Here is a 25,488-nt window from a genome sequence, read left to right on the forward strand (position 1 = left end):
GAATGGGATAATGTATCGCCTTATTTTTGTGAGGCTACCAGTCTCTGCACCAATCTACTGAAACATTTCTGTCATTTCAAGTAAATATTTTTATGTCTTTGCATTTTCTTCCAAGCTTAAACATGTTTATGTATGTCAGGAAGTGAAGTTTCTAGCACTTAAAAATTAAAATGTTTGTTTATTATTGGTCACTACTGCTGTACATTCTCAGCCTTTAGTGTCATAGTTTGAGTGGCAGTGTTCAAGACAAGGTTGGAGCAATCTGGTCTGGTGAAAGGTGTCCCTACCCATGGCAAGGGTGTTGGAACTATGTATTCTTTAAGGACTGCTCCAATCCAAACCATTTTGATATTATGGAATGAAACTCCATTCTGGATATGTTCTAATCTCATGGCTTAGAAACTATGAGGCTAGAATAAGAAGACCTTGGAGCCTTTATGGAATTAAAGCTCTACTGCAATTTTTTGGCATTCAGAAACACCCAAAGTCACAGTCCCAGTGTCCAAAGAAGGTCTGTTTTATTCACTGTCTGGGTTTTAGTCAGTCACAAGGCAACACAAGTACATTCTGGAAGGCACTGAACTATTTTTAATCTGTGATACCCCATTCTGATACAGTAATATTAATTCCATGGGCAGTTATATTATGTTTATCCTTATGTTTTAAGGGCTACTCTTCACTCTAGCACTATAGATAAGTTTAATACAAATTTTATTCACCTGGAAAGCAGGCCAGTCCTACACATTACTTCAGAGTAAGTCTAAGCTGATATACTGGTATACTGCATAGTAACTCTGGCTTGTCTTTCAACCTTAGAAAGCTTTTGTGCTTCTGATGCACACATGGGTTAGATCCAGTGAACAAATCAAAAACATTTCTACGCTTTCAATTAAACTGAGGTCAGTAAACAGAGGTCTGAGTCCATCTGAATCCAGATATTTTTCTACCTCCCAACATGGTTTCCTTCAGAGATCCTGTTCAGGATTGGGCTGAGGGGTGCCACACTCTCTAAGGTGAGAATCCATATGTGATGGGAGAGCTTCTGAGCAGGACTCAATTGCTTTCTAGGTGAAAAAATCATGCAGGACATTGCTATGCACTTTTGTCTCAGTCTCTCTGACATACTGCTGTGTTGCTCCAAATGTAGTTTAACACACTTTGACAAATAGCTTCAAAAGTGGGCACTTAAATTTTGCTGTTCTACCACTTGAAATATTATTATAATGTGTTTTTCCTCCTCTGCCACATGCAGGCATGCCTAATCACAGTCCAGTATTTACCATGCAAGATGAACTTTGGACTTCCTCAACTATGGACTTAATTAAAGCTAAGCAAGAAACTGCAAACATTAAGTTAACTATATTTCCCTAAACTGCTAAAGCACCCTTTTTGCCACTTTCACTTTTGTGCAGTAAGAAGGCACAGGCTGTTCTGTATCCACAGCACATAAGAAAAACAGTAAGATTACACAGCAATTGGATCAAATAGGATATTTGTAAGCCTGAGTTTTTATTTCTAATGTATTGACAGATTCTGCCTATTTGAACTGAATGTCTCACAACTCACCCTGTGGAAGACAGCCTGCTATTGGAAGCAATCTCTGACACCAGATCAGCACCCTCTGGGTTGTCAATCTTTATGTAGAAAGAGAAAGCAAAGTATTTCTAGAAGGCAACTTTTATGTTAGATTGGGCCTTGGATTCCAAGGCCATGAAGACCAAGTGAGTTAGGCCCAGGTCTTTGACCTTAGGTTGATTACAGAAAATGATCAAGCCCTTAGGATGCCACAGCAATTATCTCTTTACATCCAAAGAGAGATCATTTCCTCCCCAGTATGAATCTAGAAATTTCTGTTCTTTATTTCTTTGAGAGATTTCTACTTTCAGTATTTTGATCAAGAAGAAAAGGATGGAGTAACCAGCAAAGGTATTGGTCAGTGTTGTGAATGATCAAAGAAAATGACAGAGCAACTGTCATTTCCTACAGGACCAGAAGAGTTCTCATATTGTGTGAGATCCCATCCAGCATCCCTGAGTACGTAACTGGTCAGATGAACAACTGCTCTCCTCTGTCTTTTGGGCCTGAATGGTGATTTTTAAAAAGCTGATAGATTGGAAATTTTTATCGTGAAAAAATTACAGTTTTTCATGTGTGAAGGCAAATTGCTGGAGAAACAAGCCCAGGATATCAGTCTATTCTCCTTCCCAAAAATTTCCTCTGAAGCCCCTTTTCCCCCCTGGGATGTCACCTCTCTTGATCATTGGTGGAATCTGTGAAAATGCACTCTGCTGTGTTCCTGGGGCTGGCTCATGTTTCTCTGCCTCTAATGCTATCAAACCTGTAGGGTTTTTTCTCTAACTAAAATACACAGTGACTAAATTTGAAGCATCACAACACTTAAAAGGTAGGAAAATACACTGTAATGCCCATAGAGCTGGGGTCTTTTGACCAATACATCATCTCTTGTCTGCTTTGGAGGTTTTTAGTCCTGTGGTTATCAGGGACTGAAGCATAAGCATCTGTAGCTCCCTTCCTCTCTCTGTTAGCTCACCGTTGAAGAAAACAAGGAGTTATTTATGCTGTCTTATTCAAATTTAAAAGAAAAGTCCAAGACCTGCATGAGCTTTAGCTGAGAGCTAACAGGAAAGAGAATATGGCCTTAATATCTTTCTTTCAGTGTAAACACAGATATTTTTGAACAAAGGAAAAAAGCCAGTATTTCTGACTCATCTTTTTTTCTTAAATTGATGTAATTTCAGCTGGCCTTCTGTGGAGAGAAAGGATAAGGGAAAATAAGTGGAACAAACATAAGATGCAGCAACAGAAATTCATAAATTCATTTACCATAAATATTTTCCATTAAGTTTTTGCTGTTCTTTGTTTTAGGGTTTATATTGCCATATTTCATAATTCAATGATTTTGAAGTCTTTTTTTTTCCCTAAGAGATGCTATGCCTTTTCTATATTCAATTAAACATATGTTGTTTAAAACTCACTAGAACACATTTTTGACCAGTTAAGCATTACTCAAATCCTTTTATCATAAAACTCTATTCTAAAAAGATCACCTTATTCTAAGGTTACTAAAATGAAAGCAAAAACCTTTGCACATTAAGAGTCTTTTTTTCCAAAAGATTTCCATTTTCTTCTGCAGACCTGCCACTTTACTTGCCAGTTGTATCATGAAAAGCTGTGCTTATAGCAGACCTATTGTAGAGTGAAAAGAGAAAATGCTTTGCTACAAGGCAGTAGCTAATTCACTATTCTTCAGGGACTGATATTCATCTATCCTTCAATAAAAGCTAATGGTTAAATAGACCCAATGCACTCAGCTAATCTAGGAAGAAGCTGATGGCTGGGGGTTGGGATTCAAAGTTCATGCTGAAGTTCTATTCCTGAAGACAAAGATATTCCTACATTTGCCTTAGAAAAAAATGACAATACTAAAAATATCCTATGACTTTCACTCTCAAATACATATTTTTATGAAACAGAACCTATAGCATATGAAAATGTTAAATTTTATTAATTTTTAACCATGCATCAGTTTTATGAATTTTTCTTTTTAAGGAATGTGAATATTTAAACAAAGGGATTACATTTTAAATAACCTTCTGTCTAGTCTTTTGCTACTTGAATTCCAACAGCCTTAAAATGATTCAGTGATTTTTTTCATGAAAAGCAATTTTTGCAAAGCCCTCCCAGAAGGAAGGGAGATGACAGCACCACGTTTCTCTCTGTATAAGTACCATCCCTGTTAAAGGTACTGCTGTGCTGTGCATATCAAACAGTCCAGTGCAAGAAGGAAAGCCCACTTGAGAAATCAAGAATGAAAACAAAAGCCCACAACCAACACCGCACAAGGACAGAGGAAATTTTTATAAGCAAGGTTGTGACTTAAAATACAGTATATATATTCTGAACAACTGCTGTAGAAGTTGTGTATGAGTGCAGGTATGCATTGCTTTTAATAGATAACCTGAAAGTATTTAATCTGTTCTTCAGGACATTTAAATTAGCCATACTCTGACTAATCCTGAAAACAAAATGACCTGAATATATAGATGTGCTGTTTAACTGCAGGATTTCAGTCACAAAAGGCCTTATCCTGGTATCCCCGAAAACAGTGGCAATGTTCTCCCTGATTTCACCAGAAACAGGACAGGACAGTTATTAGGAGCACAGCTGAAACCGATGGCTGAAGTCCTTATTTCAGGACCTTCTCATAGTGCAGATGATGAAATGCCATGAACTGCAGCAAAATGTCACACCTCTGTACATTAGTGAATTTGCTGGAAGAACATCTTTGTTTTCTCAGAAACACTGAGTCACAAGTGAACACATGCCTGGTGAGAGAGTTTCAAGATTTGTGTCTTTCCACAAACTCAATACTGCCAAGATTTTTTCTCTTCTTGCATTTTTCTTCTCATTTATCAGTTAGAAAAAATATCAACCTGTATGCATATCTTTCATTACATAGGGGTTTGGGCACTTTCTCAGTGCTGGTATTGTAATCACTCTTTTAAAGGATATTTGTTGGTAGGGCATCATCTTACTATCTGAGGCCAGACTGTATCCCTCTGGGCGCAAAGAGGACTACTACTACGACAACAGCTCTTCTTTCCCTTCAGCATGCATCAGTGAGGAAGTCTGGGAAGAAATATAATCTTGAAATAAGCTGAAAACTATTCATTTTTCTCGCAAAGCTGAGGAAAGGGAACCTCTGTGATCTGCATACTGGCACCAAGTGGATTGAGCTGCTCAAGGGTTTAGGGATGGAATAAAGATGCTCACATAGCAGATCTCACATGTTATTTTTGTGCAGGTATCTCAGTCCTTGTTCCTACAGAACTGGTATCATAGTGTTTCAGAAGTGAAAAGTAATAGGGAGTCCAAGTACTCAGTGCTGGAGACATATCAGATAATGAATCAAATAGATGGAGGACAGAAATGTTAATGATCTGTTCAAAACCTCACAGATTATTAAGTAAACTCATGGTAGTTTCAACATATATGAAAGGTGCGATTTGATATCTGAGATAAATTTGCCATATTTTTCTGCCTTCATCTGAAAGCTATCTCAAAATCTCTTTATTATAAGGGTCAAGATTTGTTAAGACAGATCTTGCTAAAATAATCTGAGATATATTTATTTTTAGATTTTCATATACTGCAATTAAATAAGAAAGACATATATTTGACATTCATAAATAAGTCAAGCACAGTTTTGGACATTATAAAATTGACCCAGAAATAAAATTTTCAGTTGATTTTTGTAATATGATAGGCTACTTTTTTTGTTTGTAACTACTGAATTTTGATAAAAGTAGATTTGGTTGAGCAGCTCAGAGATACCCCCAGCAGTTAGAGCTGCTGTGACAGGTACTCACTAAACAGTGTAGTCCAGGTATGCTACCACTAAGGGTATGGATGGGACCTGGCTGTTTCTACTGCTGTCTCTTGCAAAATAAGTCAGAAGAGGCATAGCACCTGGATCCTGTCAGTGCAGGATGAGATGGTTTCTTACCATGTGACTGCATTTACATTCTTAATGCTCTTGGCTCTGGCAGGATGATGAACCAGGAAATGAAGATTGTGAATTCATTACCGCCCGTCTCTCGTTCTGCCACTGCAACACACTGACGCATGTTTCTAACCCTGTTATTGAGAAGTTTGGTCACTTAATCCTTTCTTCTTGCACATTACTTTTCAATTAGCAATTTATTCCATAACAATCTTCCATTATGTTACAGCTTGCTTATTGAGTGTTGTTCTGATGAAGGCTGTTGTAGGAGTACTGTCACACCCAGCACGGGTAAGAAGGAGAACCAGCTTTCTGCTCCAACCTGCTGAAAAACACTTTCCAACAAGAAAGTTTTCAAACTTGTCAGAAGCAAAAGATCTTCCCCTTCAGTTTGTTAACATTCTGCAAGTCAATTCCTTTGAGTATGCTGGTGAGACAGACTTGTTTAAAGAGTAATCACTGAAGGCTGTGACTGATCTGTATCACACAGTTAGCAATTTACGAGTACATGCCATTTCATTTTCTCAGGGTGTCATTTTCTTTGCTAAATTTAAGCGACACTGAAAAATTAAAATATTTGGAGGGTTCTCTGACTCTGTCTTTTCAATCAATTATACTGAGTGATTACAAGTGGAAAGGCCTGGGTCATTCAAATGTACTGTTTTCCACTGAAGAAACACTGCAAAATGCAGATGAGGCATTTGATATGAGACAAAGGGATCACAGCTATCATGAAAAACAGAACTAGGAGTACAAAATAGTCAATATATGAGAAGAATACATGGTAAAAAAATATTTCTCAACATAAATACGTATTACATTTCTTTTTGCCTCTTCTGCTTTTCTAGAAACAGCCTCCTCTGCTTTTTAAATGTCATCCATATTTATCAGACTGCATGGTTCTTGACATTTAGGATTTTTTTCATCAAACTGTAACTGAAGCTTTGACAAAGGGTACTAATTATCAAGGGACTAGATTTTTTTCCTTTTTTCCCCCCTTTTTGAAGGAGCAGCAGGCTGTAGAGGAAATGTGAATTGTCAGCTACTTTTAATACTCCTATAGCAGTCTCTGTCCTTACTGTGAAATATAACTAGAAATAAGAATTTAAGTGTTTGCTGAAGCATGTAGAAAATGCAGTTGGAATTGATTTTAAATGACAGAGGTCATTAGATTATTTACTTCAGGAAAAAATGTTTCCACCTGTTTAAGCTATGTATAATCCCTACTGAAGGAAATTTTACTAATATTTTAAAATTTAGTTACTGATTATTCACCAATGATGATTTAACCAACTCTGGGATGCATAGCTTGTACAATGTCATAATATGGTGATTAAAAAATTGAAGCATGAAAATTTGAGAAAATGCTCAGTTATTAAACAGAGGAGGTCATTAAAAAGAAAAAAAAAAAAGTACGCTGTGCTGCCTATCAACCAAAGTTGTTCCTGTTAGAAATCATCTATTTCTTGTCCTTATTGACAGTAAAGACATACTGGACCCTGATCAGAAAGATGACTTCTTTTCACAAACCCCTTTCTTGAGCCTGCAAATGGAGCTTAATGTAAGTGTATAGATATACATCTGAAATCTATTATTCATCCATTTTCAGTTGCCTAGCAATGGCACAACTGCAAAGGAAAGAACAGTATGTGGTGAGTACTACATGGGTTTTTTTGTTATCGATAACTTTGTGTCCAAATATATCTTCATTATGATCTTGCCTGCCATCACATCTAAATTATTTGATTTCCTTGACTTGTCAAACACAAGACAGTTAGTTTGAAGTGAGATTTTTAAGTAAGAAAAAATACCAGATGTTCCCATTACGAAATCAATTTTAATTTAGCTACAATATCGAAGCCTGCTTTGGATACATGCTCCACGCATTCAGCTGTGTTAATAGCAATGCTATTAACTTGTTCAGATTATCTGAACAAGTTTTATAAAAATTCAAGGCTAAACACAACTTTCTTGTCTGGTTCAGCCTTGTTTTGATGCCATTAACTGAAAATTGACACACTGTCTTTGCCTACTGTTTGTCTAACCACAGTGCAAGAAAAGAATAAGGCCAGTGCTAGTAAATCCTCAGGGATGACCACTGCCAAGGTTGTTACCTGTAACATCAGAAAAGAAATAGAGATCTTGATATTCTTAAAACTCAGTTGACTTCAATACAGTCAACTTTACTTCTTGTCACTGCTTTTTATCATGCACATAATCCCTATCAGTGTTTTCATGTTACAATTTTTAAATAATCAGACATTTAGGACACAGAAAGAAAAATAAATAATTATAGCTCTACCCTGAAAAAAATGCACAACAGACCACTTCTGCCTAGCTCTGCATAATTTACAACTTACCATTTTCTCCCTGAGACACAATGCATCATACTGACCTAAAGCAAACAAACAAAACAGCAGAGAAAACTCTCTCTGACATTGCTTTTTCATACATTAATGAAAACGAAGGCATTCTTGGCAATACTGTGCCTCTTATTGATTAGTGTCTCCAAAAGCATAGAATATTGATTGACACTGATTTATGTCTTACAGCTCCACATCAATTTGGTACTCCTTTCCTCTTCTTGGTTTATCTGCCTCAGCATCAACTCATGGAAACTCTCTGGGCATCAGTGGATCAAGATAAACCAGAAAGGTTTAAGGATGCAAGGAGATGCAGCACTATTAAGGAAATGCTTCTGTTGGACTCAGCTCTTTCCAGGTTATGGGTTTCAAGCATTGCAGAACATAGGGCAAAAAAAATTTCTATTCTATACAGAATGAATTGCTCACTGGCCATTTTCCATGTGGGATGGTGAAAAACATGATCTGGTCCTTCTTCCCTCATAGAAAATGTCATCCTTTCTCTTGAAGTTTCTAATATCTAGAAAACCAAGAAATTGTCCTTCCTACTCTCAGCTATTCTAGTATTCCAGTATATAGCTGTTAGAGATATTTTCATGTCAGTCATTTGATTTAAGGAACCACTGAAGTCTTGCACTGTTGTATCAAGTTCTGAAGGCACTTTTGTCTCAAGTGCTGAAGGCTTGCAAATTTCAGCAGGACTTCACTCACTTGTGTTCTGCATTTGCATAGAGGTAGATAATTCAGGAGCAGACCAAAATGAAAGCAAGACTGCAGAAGTTACAGAGATGAACAGGTGAACCTTTCCTACACAGAGGAGAGTCCTTGAGGGCTTCAAGAGGAAAGCTCTCAATGTGTCATGTTCTGCAGGCTTTTCCCACCTGTGTTTGGCTCTCCGGCCTCTTTCATTGCCGGGTATACAGGCTTTTTTTCCTCCCTTATTCAAATGGTTGTTATAAATTCACTACTTCACCATTTCACTCAGAGCTGTAAATTGTTACCTGTGATCTGAGAAATAATCAACTATTTATCCTGATCATGAAAAATCTCTATTGTACTTACTGTGTGGGAGGACTTTCACATATGGTGAGTTTACCCAACCTTGTATAAATACTGTAGCCAGGTGTGACAGCTGAGACAGGCATCCCTTGGCTTCTGCAGTCCCTGGGTTTCTGCAAACTTTTGATTATTTTTGCTGGCAGACAGAGTGCAGAAATTTAATGGTGAAGTATAAACAGCCTTAAGGAAATAGAACATTTGAGGGATGGTGTACATAGGAGAAAAGAGAGAAGTAAGTAGAATTAAAATGTAGCAGACCCCCTGAGAGAAATTATTGCCTGGCAATTTAGAGTTATTTCCATTTTTAAGTAGTCCTTGTGAGGAAGAGCAAGAGTCATTTTCAGTCTAGCATTTGAATATTGAACTAATGGAGAAATGGCAGCTCTGCAGTGGCTTCGGCAGAGATCCAAGTGTTTTTTCCAGAGAGACCTTTTTCTGCTCCATATTTAAATTACATTTGTCTCAGAACTGCTGGAGTCTATTTTAAGATAAACAAAGATTTCATTTAGCCTTGTGATATTTTCAAGCTTCACCAAGAAGCAGTGACAGTATGAAGGGATCAAACACTCTAGTGAACAACAGCTTTGGGGAAAAGGCCTTGGGTTAGCAGATGCAGGACATTAAATCCAGGAGCACGTACACCACCGACACTTTGGCCTACGTGTCATTAAAAACTATCACTGAATCTCCTACATAAAGCACCCAAGTATGCCCAAGGAGGGTGTGGAGGTGCTGAGAGAAGCATCTGCTGTAAACTGGCTGGCTGGCAGAAGCGAGGAGTGACCCGTGTGCCTCTGAGTAACCTCCCACACTGCAGACCTTGTGGCACTGTGATTGCAGCCCCAAGGTCCGGGTCTGTGCCTAGGCACACATTCATGTCTTTTGCTTTGAAGCACCTGAGAAGAAGGGGCCCACAGAGCAGTGTATTTACAGACTGACAGCAGGAGGATATGTTGGGTGCTCTGGGGCCTGACAGGAGGTTAAGTGAAGACAGTACACTCAGTAGGGCAAGGTTTGCAAATCTTTGGAAAGGGAACATGCCACAAGCTATCAGAGTTACACTCAGGCTCTTTGTCTTGGATTCACTCTAAAGACACACCAAGAGGCCAGAGGACTCCTTCTTCTGCAATGTGGTCCATCAGGACCCAGCAACAAACCAAGAAACTGGGTTACAAGACAGCACAAATATAAAACAGGTCACACATCTCACTGGCTGAGGGCACCCTAATATTATGTTTGAACAGAAAGATATTTGCATCACTCAGTTGTCTATATTTTTTACCAATGAGGTTGAGTGACACAATGCTACCCTGGGTTGTCAATGCTTTGGGCTGATGTACTATGCTTCTGTTACAGACCTAGGGAAAACAAGGATAAATTTTTAAAGATTGATTTAAGGTTTTTATTCCAATGGAATTTTGCTATAAAAATCTATGACTTGAGTAGCATGTGTGTATTCAACACAGCATTTGGTGTCAGAAGACAGGAAGAATTTGTGACTTTTGAATGCCAAGATAATATCCCTTCCACCCGTAAAATACCTGTAATATCCCTGCCAGCTGTAAAAGCTGTGTAACAGAATGAGGTCACTAATCTATTGGCCCAGGATGGACTTGCAGCACCTATTTAGTCAAACAAGTCAATATCCAGCTCATTTCTTTCCTTCTCCTGAAACATTTACATGTTAAGTATCTTCCTACTTTTAATGCACAGAAATTCCTTACGTTTTCAGAAGCATAATTTTTAAAGAACACTGAAAAATTGAAAGTGCTTTGTTACTTCTATAAATGAAAGACAGTTTGAGAATTTGGTTTTTGTTTGGAAGGTATATTTTAAAATGAGATTTAATCCAGGCAACCAGAAAGCAAATCTGCAATGTGCAGTCAGTGCATAGCTGAACAGTAATTTTGTGAGGTTTGGCTCAAAATGCTGTAAAAATAAGCTTTTCTAGAGAATGCCAGCATCTCCAAATCCCTTTTTAAAGCATAATGAAATAGCTTCCTTTTCTATTCCTATTCTTTCAATCAAAAGGAAAAAACCCCACATTTCCACGTGCAATGTTAGCTACTGTTCCTATTTTAATCGCAGGGATGGGAATGTAGGGCAGTCTTACTGTTGCAGTCAGTGGATATAAAATCACACTTCTGTGGCAGGACTACACCCGACATTAAAACAGGGCAGGGATGTACAATCCAAGCAAGGCTGAGTGGAGCTGTTTAGCCTGGCAGTGCATGTTTATTTAGCTGGAAAGAAGCTATGGATCTAGAGAAGGGCAACTAAAATTATTAAAGATAGAGCAGTTGCCTACATAAAGAGACAACTACAACTCTCAGCTGGGAGAAGGAAAAACTGGAGGGGGTGCTGTGGTTTAAGGCCAGCTGGAAATTAAGCACCACGCAGCCATTTGCCCAATCCCCTTCTTCCCCACAACATGGTGGAACTGGGAGGAGAATCAAAATAAAACTGGTAGGTTGAGAAAATAACAGTTTAATAGAGAAAGAAAAACATGCACACACAAGCAAAGAAAAACAACAATAAAAAATGTACCACCTTCCATGGGCAAGCAGGTGTTCAGCATCTCTAGAGAGCACAGCCCCATCATGTGTGACACTGACCTGATAAGAGAAACGCCATCACGGCAAATGTCCCTCACTTCCCCTTTTTTTTCCCCAACTTTGTATACCGAGCATGATGTCATATGGTCTGGAGTATCCCTTTGGTCAGTTGGGGTCACGAGTACAGGGTGTGTCCTTTCAACCTCCCAGGCACCCCCATTCTCCTCGCCAGTGCAGCAATAGAAAAAGCAGAAGTGGCCTTGGGTTTGTGGAAGTCCTCCTCAATAATAACAAAAACATCTGCGTATTATCAACTCTGTATTCAGCACAAATCCAAAACATGGTCCCAGTACCAGCCACTGTGAAGACAATTAATTGTACCCCAGCCAAAACCAGCACGGAGGGCTATGATGAAAACATGAAGGTGCTGGTGAGTGAAATGAATAATCTATTGTTCAACAAATTCTGTGGGACAAGAACTAGATACCAGCCAATGAAACTCAGAAAATCAGTAGGAGAATATTGGCTTCATCATGTTCATGGAGGGATTCATGGTCAATTCGTGGTCAAAAAATCCATAAATAGATACTAAAGGGAGATGGTCATGGACGTGTCCTCTAGCAACATGTATCCAGTGATTGTGAATGCTGGGAGACAACCAAGAGAAATGGGCAGGGTTTTTCTTCCCAGTGTCAGGCAGAAGAAAGGTCTAGGCAGATCACTGTTGGGATGCATAGTGTTTCTCATGCTCACACTGGGGGACATACACACTCTAGAATAACTGAAGTGTACCTACACCATGCTCTGTCATGTGACACACCATGTGTGTCATGTCCCACTCTCTCACACATGGTACCGATGTGGGATTATTTCTAGAAACAAAAAAAATTATTTCTAGAAACAAAAAAATACAACTATGAACTAGATTCAAAAGATGCATGCAAGGGATTCCTGTGTACCAGTTACTGAGCAGAATGAAAGTACTGCCACTTTGCAGGCTACTAGCCAAAACATGAGTTGACCTGGCATCAAAGAGGCCAACCACACATAATACACCATAGTAAGACTAATTTCTGCTCTAAAGAAATGAAACCCAAAACTTCAATTTGATCTTGTCTTTTTTTTTTATACAGAGGACACATTACCAGTTTCACTGGTTGCTATCTGATGAATCTATGCCCTGTATTAACCCTGAAGTAAAAATTCAAATGGAGCCTTCTAGTGCCACTCCTGCTGCCTATGTATGGCTATAGAAAAAGACAGTTAATTTCTAAGAGTACATGTTCAGGAGTTCTGGATCTGGCTACATTATTGCTGAATTATTAATATTTTCCGTAAATTTATTGGGAATATTGGGTATTATGTAATATCATAAATTAAGCTAGCTTTTTGAGATTGACCTAAGTGGCACTCCTGAGAGTTTAGACCATAACTTTTTCTATTCCTTATTTTCTCCTATCTGTAAAATGGAGACTCCACATGTTGCAGAACTTTTGCTGTTATTAATGTTTATACAGTGCTCAGAAAAAGAAACACCATACAAAGGCAAAATATTATTGCTTTTATAAAACTTCATGGACTTGTCTTTTTTTTTTTTTGTTTTTAATTCCCATTTGACCTTTCAAAGGGGTGAAAGCTGAACTTTCTCCTTTTCCAAAATATCATTTCAGGTCTTATGATTTAAAACCTTTAGCTTCTTTGCTTTAGCGTTAGTCAGCACTAATGGCTAAAGCACATATATCCCATCTGATATTTTGAAATTGAGGACTAAACATTTTTAAAACAATGATGGCTAGGAAACAGACATACTTTAGCCATACTTTACTGGACCGCAGAACTTACAATGACTAGATTTTAAAATAGTAATTTTGTTAAACTCTTATGGTATGTAGTAATTCAAGAGCAACACTTTCCTACCTTATCATTTCTTGTGTTCACCCTCTCTTTTTTCAGGTAACCACCTGACTCACACCACAAAAGCCTTGGATATGGCTGTAGGTGTATGCAGTACCTGCACACACATCCCTCAACAATGACACAGCAGTTTCCTTCCCAAAAAGCACCCTTCCAGAAAACACCATCTTCTAAGAGAATACAGTATATTTTTTAGGCCACAGTTTCAGCAGATGCAGTTATGAATAACTACAACCTGTTAAATTTTTTTAATACTATGTTATGTGAAGATAAGTGTTTATCTGGCAGTGCAGAAGTTCAGTTGTCAATCATCAGTTAGATAAGCAGAATGTTTAAGCCTATCACATCTCTTTTGTAAAGTAATGATATTATGACTGTAAAGAAACCAGCACAAACAGTTCTGACATCATAAGACAACTACAATAAAGTTTGATACATCAGCATGACAACTTTTAACAGACTGTTTAACATGACAATTTTTATAAAGTAAAATGTGGATTTCAGGAATGCATTTCTGGCTGTGCAAATTTTTAATGATCTGTAAAATTACATTCAGCCACATAAATTATTCATATATTTGTATACAAAGAACTAAATTGGGAAAATGTCTTTAAATACATTTAAATAACCACTTTGTTGATAGCAAAATATCGATATTATTTTTAGAAGAAATGATGGTCTGATTTTATTGCCCTTTGTAAGAAAAATGCAAGGTGACATTGTCTTCTGAAAGAAATTTTAACATAAAGGTTATTATTCAAACGTATAGTCAATATATAAAAGTTGCTTCTTCAGGAGACTTCACCTGCATAAAAGTCACTCTATCTTGCCATTAGAACTCATTGACAAATGTTTTTAATTTATGTTCAGTGTAATGGAACAACTCTGTCATTTCTTCCTGTGTGGACAGTTATTGCCACTTAGGAGTTTTAAGTCACATTTAACCTTGGACAATACTGATTTTTCCTTTTGATGGTCCCTGGACCAAGAAATGATATCTTGGTTGCACTCAGCAATTTTGTCTTTAGTGCCCATCTTCTTCTTGGTTCATTTATGTATTTCCCAAGGTGTATTTTCTCAATGTAAGCTTATTTAATAAAGGAAATGGACAATTTCCATGCTCTTAGTTATTTGTTGCCCTAATGTTTTAAGTATCTTTGAATTTCTCTATATTTTTTCCATGCTGTCATGTTTGTCAGTGCTGACATAATGTATTTGGCCATACAGTCTCACATTTGGCCCCTAACATTCCATATCCATCAAGAATATAAATGCATCATAAAGCTTCTATCTGTTACAGCATATCACACCTTTTATTTGTAAGCTTGTTGGGCTTTGTTGGCATCTTAGGATATTCACTTTACCACAGACTGGTAACATCTTTTTGAGGGGGGGAGATCGTGTATATAAGGAATACAGTTCTGAAAGGACAACCTCAGGCATCACCCTAATAAGGCTCAGGGAGTAACTAGCAAGGCTGAGCATTCAGCAGGTTTTAAAAGTAGTATGCTAAAAACAATAATAATCCAGACTGGACCTTACAAAAGTGAGGAAACTTCAGTGGATTCAGACATATATGTATACCTGGAGATATTCAGAATATTATGTGATCCTCCAGCCAGAGCTATTGAAATGTTGAGAATTCTCTGTAATGCAGATGTAATAGTTATATCTGGAAGTAATCTTGACATATGTTTTGTAGTTTAGAAGAAAGAACAAAGAAATCAGTTAACCAAGAATTAAGTACTTCTTATCAAAATGAAGTTATTTCCCCATTTACATGTCCTAGTTCTATATTAGAGAAACTATAGAATGTTTCTGAACTTTTGCTGCTACTTCTGTTACTTTAAAAAAATTCAGTTAAGAGATATTTTAATAAAAGGACTAACCATAAACAAGAATGTTTTACTAATATGGTTTTTTAATATTCAGCTAACAGAAAATGAGGAAGAAAAATAAATTAAAATAACAAGAAAAAGAAAAAAAGGAGAAAAAATAAGAAAAAGAAAAAAGAAAGAATGAAGACCATATACAGAAGAAGATTCTGTAATAAAAATAAAATTGCTAGCTATTGTTTGGCAGACACATCCTGGAGAAGATGACTACTCAACAGCATTGTAACGCTGCTGTTTAGTCATATGTCCAAGACTGCTCATTAGCATTCCCAAGCATGCATCAATTTGAAAGTGTCTTTCTTTCAACTCGTCAGTATGGAAGCCCCAAAGTGCACTTTATTTGTGTAATAGGTTCTTTCAAGATGTTCAAAATCAGTTTTGGCTCTTCTGGTTATATTCAAGTGACATCCACTCAGAAGGGAAAAATAGTTTCTTCTTGCTAAATAATAAAAGCCTAGAGTGCAAAGAAATAATGTGTTCTGGACAGATTGGTTTAAGCAGTGACAAGAAATACATGGTATTCTCAGACACTGAATCTGATTCCCAGGTTCAGCAGATATTCCCAAAAGAACACCTGCATGTAATATGACTCTGCTTGCCAGGAATATGTTTTGAAATTATTAGTATATTTATCAGCTAAACATGCAATAAATCTAGAGACTGATGTGTCCAGTTTCATTCAGAGTACAAGACCAACTTTTGTTTTATTTTCTGCTCTAACAGGAGCTGTACAAGCCTCCTTGCTTTCCCAACTCATCCAGTAAATATTAGTAGTGTAAAGGAATTGGGTTGTGGGAGGAGAAAATGCATGTTTGGATAAGCTATATCTGTACCTCACTTCTTCTGTTGTGCTGTGTTCAGATGCTATGTGTTGTCATTCATGTTACATCATATTTTTCTTAGGAGCTAGGAGAGAGTTGATACCTATTTACAAGCCAGACAGAGTCTCTCTCATAAGATGATATATCAAAGGATCATAGAGTTACCTGAGCTGGAAAGAACCAGATTAAAAACCATCTAGTTCCAACCCTCCTACCACATAGGCAGGGACACCTTTCTCTAGACCAGGTTGCTCAAAGACCCATCAAACTCAGACTACAACACCTGAACACAAATCTCCTGCCTTTGGTATGAGTAACCCAACCATTAGCAGCTTTCCAGCATATATCTCATCAAGTGTTCCAAGGAAAAGAAGTTTGTGGATGTGAAACTTAATAAAATCATAAGGCATTGAAGAAACAGTAAATATAAGGCTTCTGTAGCATGTAAACTGCAACGGTAACCAGAAGGGGCATTAAGCTGTACTTTATAAGGCACATTCACAGCTATTACTGCCTCATTTGCCTTCACTCAACTGGTTAAAGGCATTTTTAAAACGCAGCAGAATTTGTTCCTTTCCATCCCAGACTACTGTAAAACTGAGCAGCAATACGTATATGCCTTCCAGGGCTGTGACAAGGATTCACTAATTAGATGTAGATTGGTTTTCAAACAGGGTGACTCAACCACTTCTCAGTCTCTCTGCACCTGTCCTGCAGCACCTTCTTCCCTGATTCTCTCTTCACGGCTTTGGTGAAACAGCGAAGCAGGACTTCCAGAGATCTTGCTTTGCTTTACACTGCAAACTATTTCAGCTCAGTTCTTACATCACTTAGCACTGGTATAACAATAAGCAGGGCACATGCTCAGAGCTGGCATCAAACAACATTTGTTGCATGAGACCAAGGATGCAAAAAAGCCTACAGACAACAGGAGCCTCCCTGCAGCTTCTCATTTTCTTCTTGGACAATTTGGGATGGGCTTTTCATCCAACCCTGTATTCCCATGCTGTCCTCTAGCCTCTTGCAAGATCCTCTTACTCCTGATGCATATTGCATTTTCAGGAGGAATGTGAAGCTACATGCAAGACCTCCTACTCCTGTAGAGTGTAAGAATTAAAAAAAAAAAAAGGCCTGTGAAACCTCTATTGCTTGGAAGAGAGAAAAGGAAATCTCAGTGAGGAAACCCTTTGTAGACACGTTTAAAATGCATGGTTTGATCTATTTCCAGCAAATTTATTCTCATGTATGGCAGTTATTCATTTCAAAGTAAGCTTAATTGGACATAGGGTAATACTTTTCTGTCTTAGAGACGAAAAAAAAATAGTTATTTCCACTTAAGCCATATGCAAAGGTATTCTTTCTCAAAGGTTGATACAAGAGGAAGTAATACCTACAGTTTCAGAATTGCACCGTTTGTGCAGTTGTGAATCATTCCTGCCTTTAACACTTGACAGCATGTAAAGTAGATGGACTGGTTTTTTGCTCATATTCACTACATATCTGCTTCCCCCTGACAATACAATTTTGGCTTCATAATAAATCCCTGCTGCAAATCATCTTAAGAATTCTTGTCCCATAATTCACCCAATGCTTTTTGACCTTGTTAACTACAGATTTTAGAGTAGGAGATTGAAATAAATGTCAGTCTTGCTGATGTGGCCTTATTGTTTTTTTCCCAAGAAGACAGCTTAATATGCTTAGACCACTGGAAGTGGCAATGCTTCGTGAATTTCAAGAACCATAATTAATTTATTTTAGTAATGAAAAGCAAAACAGAGTGTGACAATAACTTTTTTCTGCATGCTAATGAAGCACTAAAATCTGTAATGAAAGAAGGAAGCCAAAGAAATGCAAGTTACTGTAATTTGGTGCCCATTAGATTGTCATTGCTGAGCTTAATCTTAAGAAAACCCAGTGTGCTGACCTGGCAATAATGAAGGGAAGTATGCTTTTTACTTCATTGCTGCCAAACCTTAAAAAATGCATTTTGTACCTAGATAAGTAATTTCATCAAAGTCCTGCTTTTTTCCTGCTGAAGTAAATACACAAATTGTTATTATCAAAAAGAACCAGAGGGTGCCGTAGTAAAAACTTTTTAGCAATTGGACTTGAATGACAATAGGTAAGGAGCCAAATATGAAAGCAGACTTTTTGATTCTTTTCTCTATGCATTAACAGAAGAAAAAACTATAGAGGAAAATATTTTTCTTATTAATACGTCCTTTATTTCTTAATGGAAATAGAGGATATGAGGAGAAAAGTTCAGATCTTGGAAGGCCTATAGGTACCTGATGCCTTCAGTACTGAAATGTCCAACAAGAATCATCAACTACACTGGAGACCACAGAATGTTGCATAGGATTTTGCTGATGAGAAATTATATAAGGTTGAAAACAGTCAGGACACTTGCAGAAGGATAGTACTTTAAAAAAAATTGAAAATCCAACTACATAATCACAGTACAAGCCTGCTGATGCTGATGTTGACTGCATCAGAAACCTCTAGAAAAAACCCTAAGGCTGTTGCTGAATTTTATGGAGTGTAAGATTATGAATAAATATTCCTATTTGTAGGAGTTTGTAGGTGGTTTTGATACACAGTGAATACTGGAGACAGAACACGTGAAGCAAAGAAAGGAAGAAGTCCTCCCCTTCGTGCTATGTGAGGTCAGAGCTACCAAGGACCCTCTTTGGTCTTCTCACATTCATATCAATTTCCAGACATGATGCTGAGTTGAGCATCTGACATTTCAGTGGTTCTTCTGAAGGATTTAAGAGATTCTAAATTAGTTAATACCTGGCAAGGTATCTTGCTCCCTTTTGGAAGCAATTTCATGTGATTCTAAGCTGTCATTTCTTAAGTGAAAGTGAATCATGATGCATTGAAATGGAATTTAAAATAAATTTTTTCTGAATTTAATGCTTGTGAGAGCAAATGACGCAAGTGAGGCATGATGCAAACAGAAGTAAAACATAGCAAACTGTCCCAGTAAGTTCTGGTTATCCTCCTTGTCCTGAAAAACAAAATTCTATGGCATTAGCCTTAAGTTTCTCATGAATAAATCCACACTATCTGCATTTGCTCAAGCTACAGGAAAAAAGGGGTTGTATTCAGTCTTTATGTTCAGTCTCTTTAATCAGCTTAAACCTGTTTTTTCCTGTTCTATTTGCGTCAGTGAATTCAGAGGCACTGAGTTAACAGAATTGATTTTAAAATAGATTTCAATTAAACCATGTAATTTATGACTTTAGAAAAGGTCTACTTGGCTCAACATAGAAGTGCACTGGCACACAGCTTTTTTTCAAGACATATGACAGGCATGTTAAACATCCAACCTTAAGGTGCAAACAGTCCCTCTACTTTTCTGGCAGTAACTTTCCAGAGATAGAGCTGTAGCAGCACTATTTGATCCTGTGTAATTCTTGAAGTTCATTTTACCCTCCCTAGTGTTTTGGGTAGGCCTGTGATGCTGAAAAGGACTCTTCTCTCATGACATAGACAATTATTATTCTGTATTCTGCTATAAGAGCAGGCATGTTCTGTATCTGATGTAGGCAGTATTGCTTCAATAGTCACAAGGAAATACGGGATCATGACGGTGGTCCATGATTTTGAATTTTTATCTTGAGGCTTATAATGCAGTTTTATTTATTTGGAATTATTCACAGTTTATATGAGGCTCTTCAAATTTGCAGCTACACTTAGCATGGAAAAATACAACTTTTCTCCTGTGTGAAATAAATGGTGACAACATGTAATTTTCTTCTTTGCAGTCCTCACTGTAATTTTCTTCCTTTCAAGCAATAGTTATTCCGATAAAACCTTCTCCATTTGTCTTGTCACTGTCTTATTACTTGTATGTAACTCTTGTATGGCAAAACACCCTAATAGTTTGGAGAGGTACAGTTCACAAGTTATTTTTTACATGAAGTAAATATTTTCCAAGAAAACACTAAGGGGATAATTCACTGAAGCACTTCAATTTCAGTAATCAAAAAGAATATTTCCACTGAAAATGTCCTCAAACATTACTGCACACGCTCCTTTTGGCAGATGAATCGTCTTTTCTAATTGAAGTGCTAGTAAGAATATATATAGTTGCATATATATGTCCACATATAACTATATTATTTCTGTTATACTGCCAAAAAATGACCTACTTCTCAGGGATAACAATGGTTTCAGTCAGGCTATTTCAGTTCCAAAGCTGAAAGAAGTGAAGAATGAACACCTCCGTGCAGGCAGCTGTATTGTCAGCAGCTCTGCCCATGGATGGTCAGTCGTGGAGTTGGCACAGAGGAACACTGCAGGGAGAGGGGAGAGGGGAGAATGTGTTATGACTAACCATGGGAGCTTTTTGGGAGATCACATGATGCTGGGAAAGGTGTTCTTTAGCTTGGGACCTAGCTGGACCCTTAGTCCTTTCTTCCCTTCTTCATGCAACCACATGTTATCTTTAAAAACAAACACAAGCTTTCTGCTCACTTTAAGTCTCCAGAGACTTTGACTTCCTCACCATCTTTGCCTGTACCCATGCCCACACCCTCTCTATGTCTGTGATGCTTTTTGCTGTTGGTTTTCAGAAATCTCCCACTGGTATTGTTTCTCCTGGTCCCAGCAGCCAAATTGAGAGACAGCAGGTTCAAATTTTAGCATGGTTCACAGAGGAGAATTATTCTCTTTTGAACATGTGGTTGAATTAGGCAGGGGGATTTGTTGCTATGGTGTTTTTTCATCATACTTTCTTATCTTTAGTCCCTTCCTCTCTTCTCATCTCCCTTTTTTTTTCTTAGCAGCTTATATTTCCTTGTTTTATCAAACCACTTGTTATCATTTGATGGCACTCGTCATTCCTAACAGGCTTCTATACAGGATCATATCTTCATGATGTAAAAGTGGAGCACAGCAGTGGCCAATAAAAATAGAGTAGATTACTCGTTTTGAGATAATATTCCTTTGTTAAAAGAAGGAGGCAAGCACTATTGCTTCTTTCAAGCAAAAGGATAGGGTCTTCAGCCTAAAGAAAATGATTTGATAGAAGGAACCTGGGCTGATTTATTATTGCTTAGTCATAGGCTGTCTTGCTTTCAGTATGCCTGCAATTACAAAAAAGACACAATTTGGAAGGATGCACAACAAATGATTCTCTAAACAGAAAGGTAGCCCATTAGGTTTAAAAACATATAGCAATACTTTAGATATTCAAGAAAAATTTCAAGCAAGTTCTTCAAGTTGTTTACTAATTTTAAAAACCATTATTTGGATAGTTACTAATTATACACTTTGAAAAATGAAAGTATTTTTTGTTTTCGTGAAATTTCAATCACACCTAAACTTTGCTAGGACCTATATGATTCAAGTGCATTGCAGATAAATTTTCCTCCCGGACTTCTGCTCTAGCCTTGGTATGGAAGGTTACAAAAATATTTAATTTCATGCTTCTGCTCTGTCAGTATTAGCTAACTTTGGCAACTCCATAATTATCAGTGGGAGATATTAATTTAGACCCCTGCAGGCATTTCCCAGAGCATTAAATGTTCTGTTACAAATATGTCTGGGACTTCAGTGTATGGAGATCATATCTTCAAAACTGCACACTACCAAAGGTTTTCTCTTAAAATTCCACATCTAATTAGAGTATTGGTTGTAGGAGAAATATATATAGACACTCTTGCTTTTAATGAAAAAAACACAACACATCATTAGGTCCATATTTGGGGGCAGGGAGGGGGAGACAATTCTAGCCTTCAAAGCAATAAGGGAAAAAAGTGTTCTACATGGTGTTTATTAGCATGAACTGTGAAAAGAAACAGAAATGAGACTGGAAATTGTTAAATGCAGAACCAGTCAATAGCAGGATAATGACACAACACAGTGAAGAAAGATTGATTTTTGTCCCTCCATCACACTGAGGTTTATTTGCTAACACAGTGATTAGACAACAGGTGGAATCTAGCAAGTATGATTCACATGAAAGCAGTGTTTAGATAGAAAACACTATATAATGTAGATTATGGTGTAAACATCCAGTCTTTCTTCATGGTTTATGCCACAACAGAAATTATGACTGCAAATAAAGAACTCTGTTCCATCAATAATCAGACCCTTAGAAAACACAGAAAAACTTCTAATATCCCAGTTTGAAAATACTATGAACTAAAGGAAATTGAGAACAGAGGTGGTAGTCCTTCAAGACCAATTATAGTTCCCACTCCAGCAGTTTTGCTGGAACAATAAAGTAGTTTGGATGCAAGATTCTTCATATAACTCAAGTCTGCCTCACATCATGAGATATCTTTGGTTGCTAAGAGCTCTCTCACTGAAAAACGTGTCGGGGCATTTCTGGTTAGAGATTACCAAGAGGGAAGTTTATGATCAGTAGCCAGACATTTTGAGACTAATAATTTGTTGTTTTCAATGAGGTTGCATTTGCTAGACAGATTATGAGATGAAACTACAGCTGTGCCTGTCTCTTCCATAGCAACCAACAGAGAGCTCCCCACCTTTCCCAAAAGACTCCTCAAGCCGATCACACTCACAAGAGGCAAAATTCAGTACTATAGCAGCAAGCTTGATTTGGTAGCCAGGGGTTTGGATGCATATCAGTGTGGAGATGGCAACCTCTTGCTTTGGTTCATTTCTCACTGTAATAAAAGCAAAATGAAATTTGCCAAATAATCAAACAAACCTTTCAAAGAAACATTAAGGAACATAATTGTTGATTAAACTTTCTTTTTGTTGTAAAATTCATCCTGGGCAAACCTAGGTATTTAGCAAAAGCCAGCCACAAAGTGGCTGTGATTGTTCTTTTCTGTTGTCATAAGATTGAATTAAAATAAGACCTGGAACATAAAACCTTCCTGAACCTTCATTTTGAATAATTTGCTTTTTATTCATGATTCACAGGAGAGTTAGTATTTCTTTTTTAGGCTGTGTAATACATGCAAGTGAGACCTTTGAAAAAAAACTGTAATAAGGCATTTTCTTCTGACAAACTCTGGAAGTTTATAAGTAGGGATCATATCAGGACTCTGAAAATTTTAATCCAGCTTGCATCCTATAAAAATAGCAATACTTCATCTCTTATGAAGCTTTACTGTTTTATATTGCTGATATAGACTGATTTGTTGAGGAGAGTGTTTAAGGAAAATCATTTAGTGTAACTGTAAAGAGAAATGTGTTCTCTGAGAACTGGGAACATGAACAATTTGAAGACAGAATAATACAGTCAGAAAAGGCAAAAACCTGAGAGTGATTAAGACAATTATGAATATTCTCTCCCCAAAGAAACTGAAAAAAGCAGCAGCATCTTTAAATATAATTACTTTTATATGATTGTGGCATTTACTACTAAAGGAACTATTTTCTCTTAAAAACTGTGAAGAGAAATTACTTTGCCTGCCACTGAAAAGACATCTTCTGTCTGAATATTCTGTTGAAGGTGTCGTCTACCTAATAATTTTTAAGATAGGAGAAACTTGTCTAACTAAATACTAAAACTGTGAGAAAATTTAACTTTGACAGGGCAGGTGCTGATGGATGAATATTAAAGGACATTATGTTTGCAAATTAATTAAAAATAAATGCTTACAGCTGATGCCCAGCTTGTATACTGAATATGCAGCAAAGAATGCTTTAGAGACCTTACTATATAATATCTTTGTTACATGACATTCAAAATTATAAAGCCTCTTCAACATTTTTTTTTTAATCAGCTTAGATAGATCTCAGGATGCAGATACCTCCTTGAATATGTGGAGATCTTGAGATGAGTCCTCAAGGGAGTTCTCTGTCCATCTGGCACCTGGAAAGGTATTTGCAATCAGACTTTCAGAACTAGCATGTGCATGTTCATGTTCAACTGGGTGACACAAACCAGAAAAGAGAACACTTCCAGTGCTAATTATATGCTTTCACTATTTGCTTCTTGTGATGTCAGTCATTACTATTTACAATGTCAGGAATGTGAGAGACAACAAATTAATGGCAAAGTAATGAGCTAATGAGAACTTCTAGCCAAAGCAGCACTATGATAAAGCACTCCAGTAAGGGAAAGGCCACCAAGATGGTCGGGGGATGGACCACATGGAGAGGCTTAGAGAGCTGGATCTGTTCAGCCCTGAGAAGGTGGCCATGGAAGGACATTATGACTGCAAACACCTAGTTAACAGGAGGGCGTAGATAAGATGGAGACAGACTTTTTTGGAGCTACACGATGAAAGGGAAAGAAGGAATGAATGAAAATTCCATCAAGTAAAACTGAGGTTAGATATAAAGAAAAAGCTTTTCACAGTAATAGCAGTCAAACATTGAGAGATTCTCCCCAGAGGGACTATAGAATCTGTACCCTTGGAGATGTTCAAACTCAGCTGGGACAAGGGCCAGATTAACCCAATGAGTGGGACATTGAACAAAACAGTCTCTAGAAGTCCTTGTCACTCTAAACTATTTTTTGGTTGTATTACTGCATAAATTACTCAAGGGTTGAAACTTTGACATGAGATGCAAGCTTTTTTTTGAAAGAATGTTGTATGCATATATATACATGGTTCATAACTGTATAATGTTCAAACTTGAAACCCTAACTTAGAATTGTAAAGCTTGCTGACAGTGACATATTCATGGCTTTCAAATTTGCTGGAAAAATCCTCTTTCCTTGTGGAAACAGACTTGAACATACCACGAAAATTTGTTAAAATCTGAATAATTTCTAGACAGGTAACAAACTGCAATTAATTTCAGTGATACAAGCAGAAAAAAAATCATGAACTGAGGTAGAAAGCCAAAGATGTATTGAATTGCATGGAAGCTGATAATTAGTTTCCAACAAAAAAACCCCTGGAGCTCTTCACAATTGAATTACAGTAGAAACACACAGAAGAGAGAAAGCAGCATAATATGCTAATTGAAATTATATTTTATCTAAATTTTTTCTTAAACTAAAACACTTCTTCATTCTTCTAATGTAATTTATCTGTGACTACTAAAAAACAACCACCCAGGTTTGACATGACTGTGGTCACTCTTCTACCAAAGCTGTTCAGTACATGACAGTACCTCTTAACTCTGAGCAATACACGTTCCTGCCAGGAAATCTACTCTAAAAGCAAAATAGCACTACCAAATGCCAGTGGTTAGTGGTTAGCTCAAAATTAATTCCTTCTGCCTGCACAAGGACTGGAAATGAAACAATTTCATTTAGGAACATACAAATATTTTATTTCAATTTTATTATTTTTTCAGTGTTTTTCAAGTATTTGGGTATTCAGTCTCGGTTTAAGATACATCCAAAAACTACACACAGTGAAATTCAGGATTTTAGTTATAAGGGAACTACCTCTGTTTATAGAGGCAGTT

General features: G+C 37.2%; 2 long non-coding RNA genes across 11 annotated transcripts in view; one reads left to right on the plus strand and one right to left on the minus strand.

Annotated features, from left to right (window-relative positions):
- LOC135300281 (uncharacterized) overlaps nt 1-15,023 on the plus strand; it is a 30,617-nt gene extending 15,594 nt beyond the window's left edge. Inside the window, exons 2-4 of one of the 2 annotated variants that reach the window (XR_010362143.1) lie at nt 5,754-5,815; nt 7,007-7,085; nt 8,077-15,023. This is a non-coding gene — a long non-coding RNA (uncharacterized LOC135300281). The remainder of the gene's footprint in view (nt 1-5,753; nt 5,816-7,006; nt 7,086-8,076) is intronic. The other variant, XR_010362142.1, reaches the window with a different exon arrangement.
- The window catches only part of LOC135300279 (uncharacterized), a 108,576-nt gene that overhangs the window by 56,568 nt on the left and 26,520 nt on the right, over nt 1-25,488 (minus strand). For 6 of the 9 annotated variants that reach the window (XR_010362135.1, XR_010362134.1, XR_010362136.1 and 3 more), the window contains 3 exons: nt 23,874-23,935; nt 22,635-22,775; nt 20,292-20,435 (listed from right to left, as the gene is read on the minus strand). This is a non-coding gene — a long non-coding RNA (uncharacterized LOC135300279). Of the gene's footprint in view, nt 1-20,287; nt 20,436-22,634; nt 22,776-23,873; nt 23,936-25,488 lie in introns of all 9 variants that reach the window. The other 3 variants (XR_010362139.1, XR_010362138.1, XR_010362137.1) reach the window with 2 other exon arrangements.

The sequence above is a fragment of the Passer domesticus genome, chromosome 5 (genome assembly GCF_036417665.1).
Source record: "Passer domesticus isolate bPasDom1 chromosome 5, bPasDom1.hap1, whole genome shotgun sequence".
Taxonomy (NCBI): domain Eukaryota; kingdom Metazoa; phylum Chordata; class Aves; order Passeriformes; family Passeridae; genus Passer; species Passer domesticus.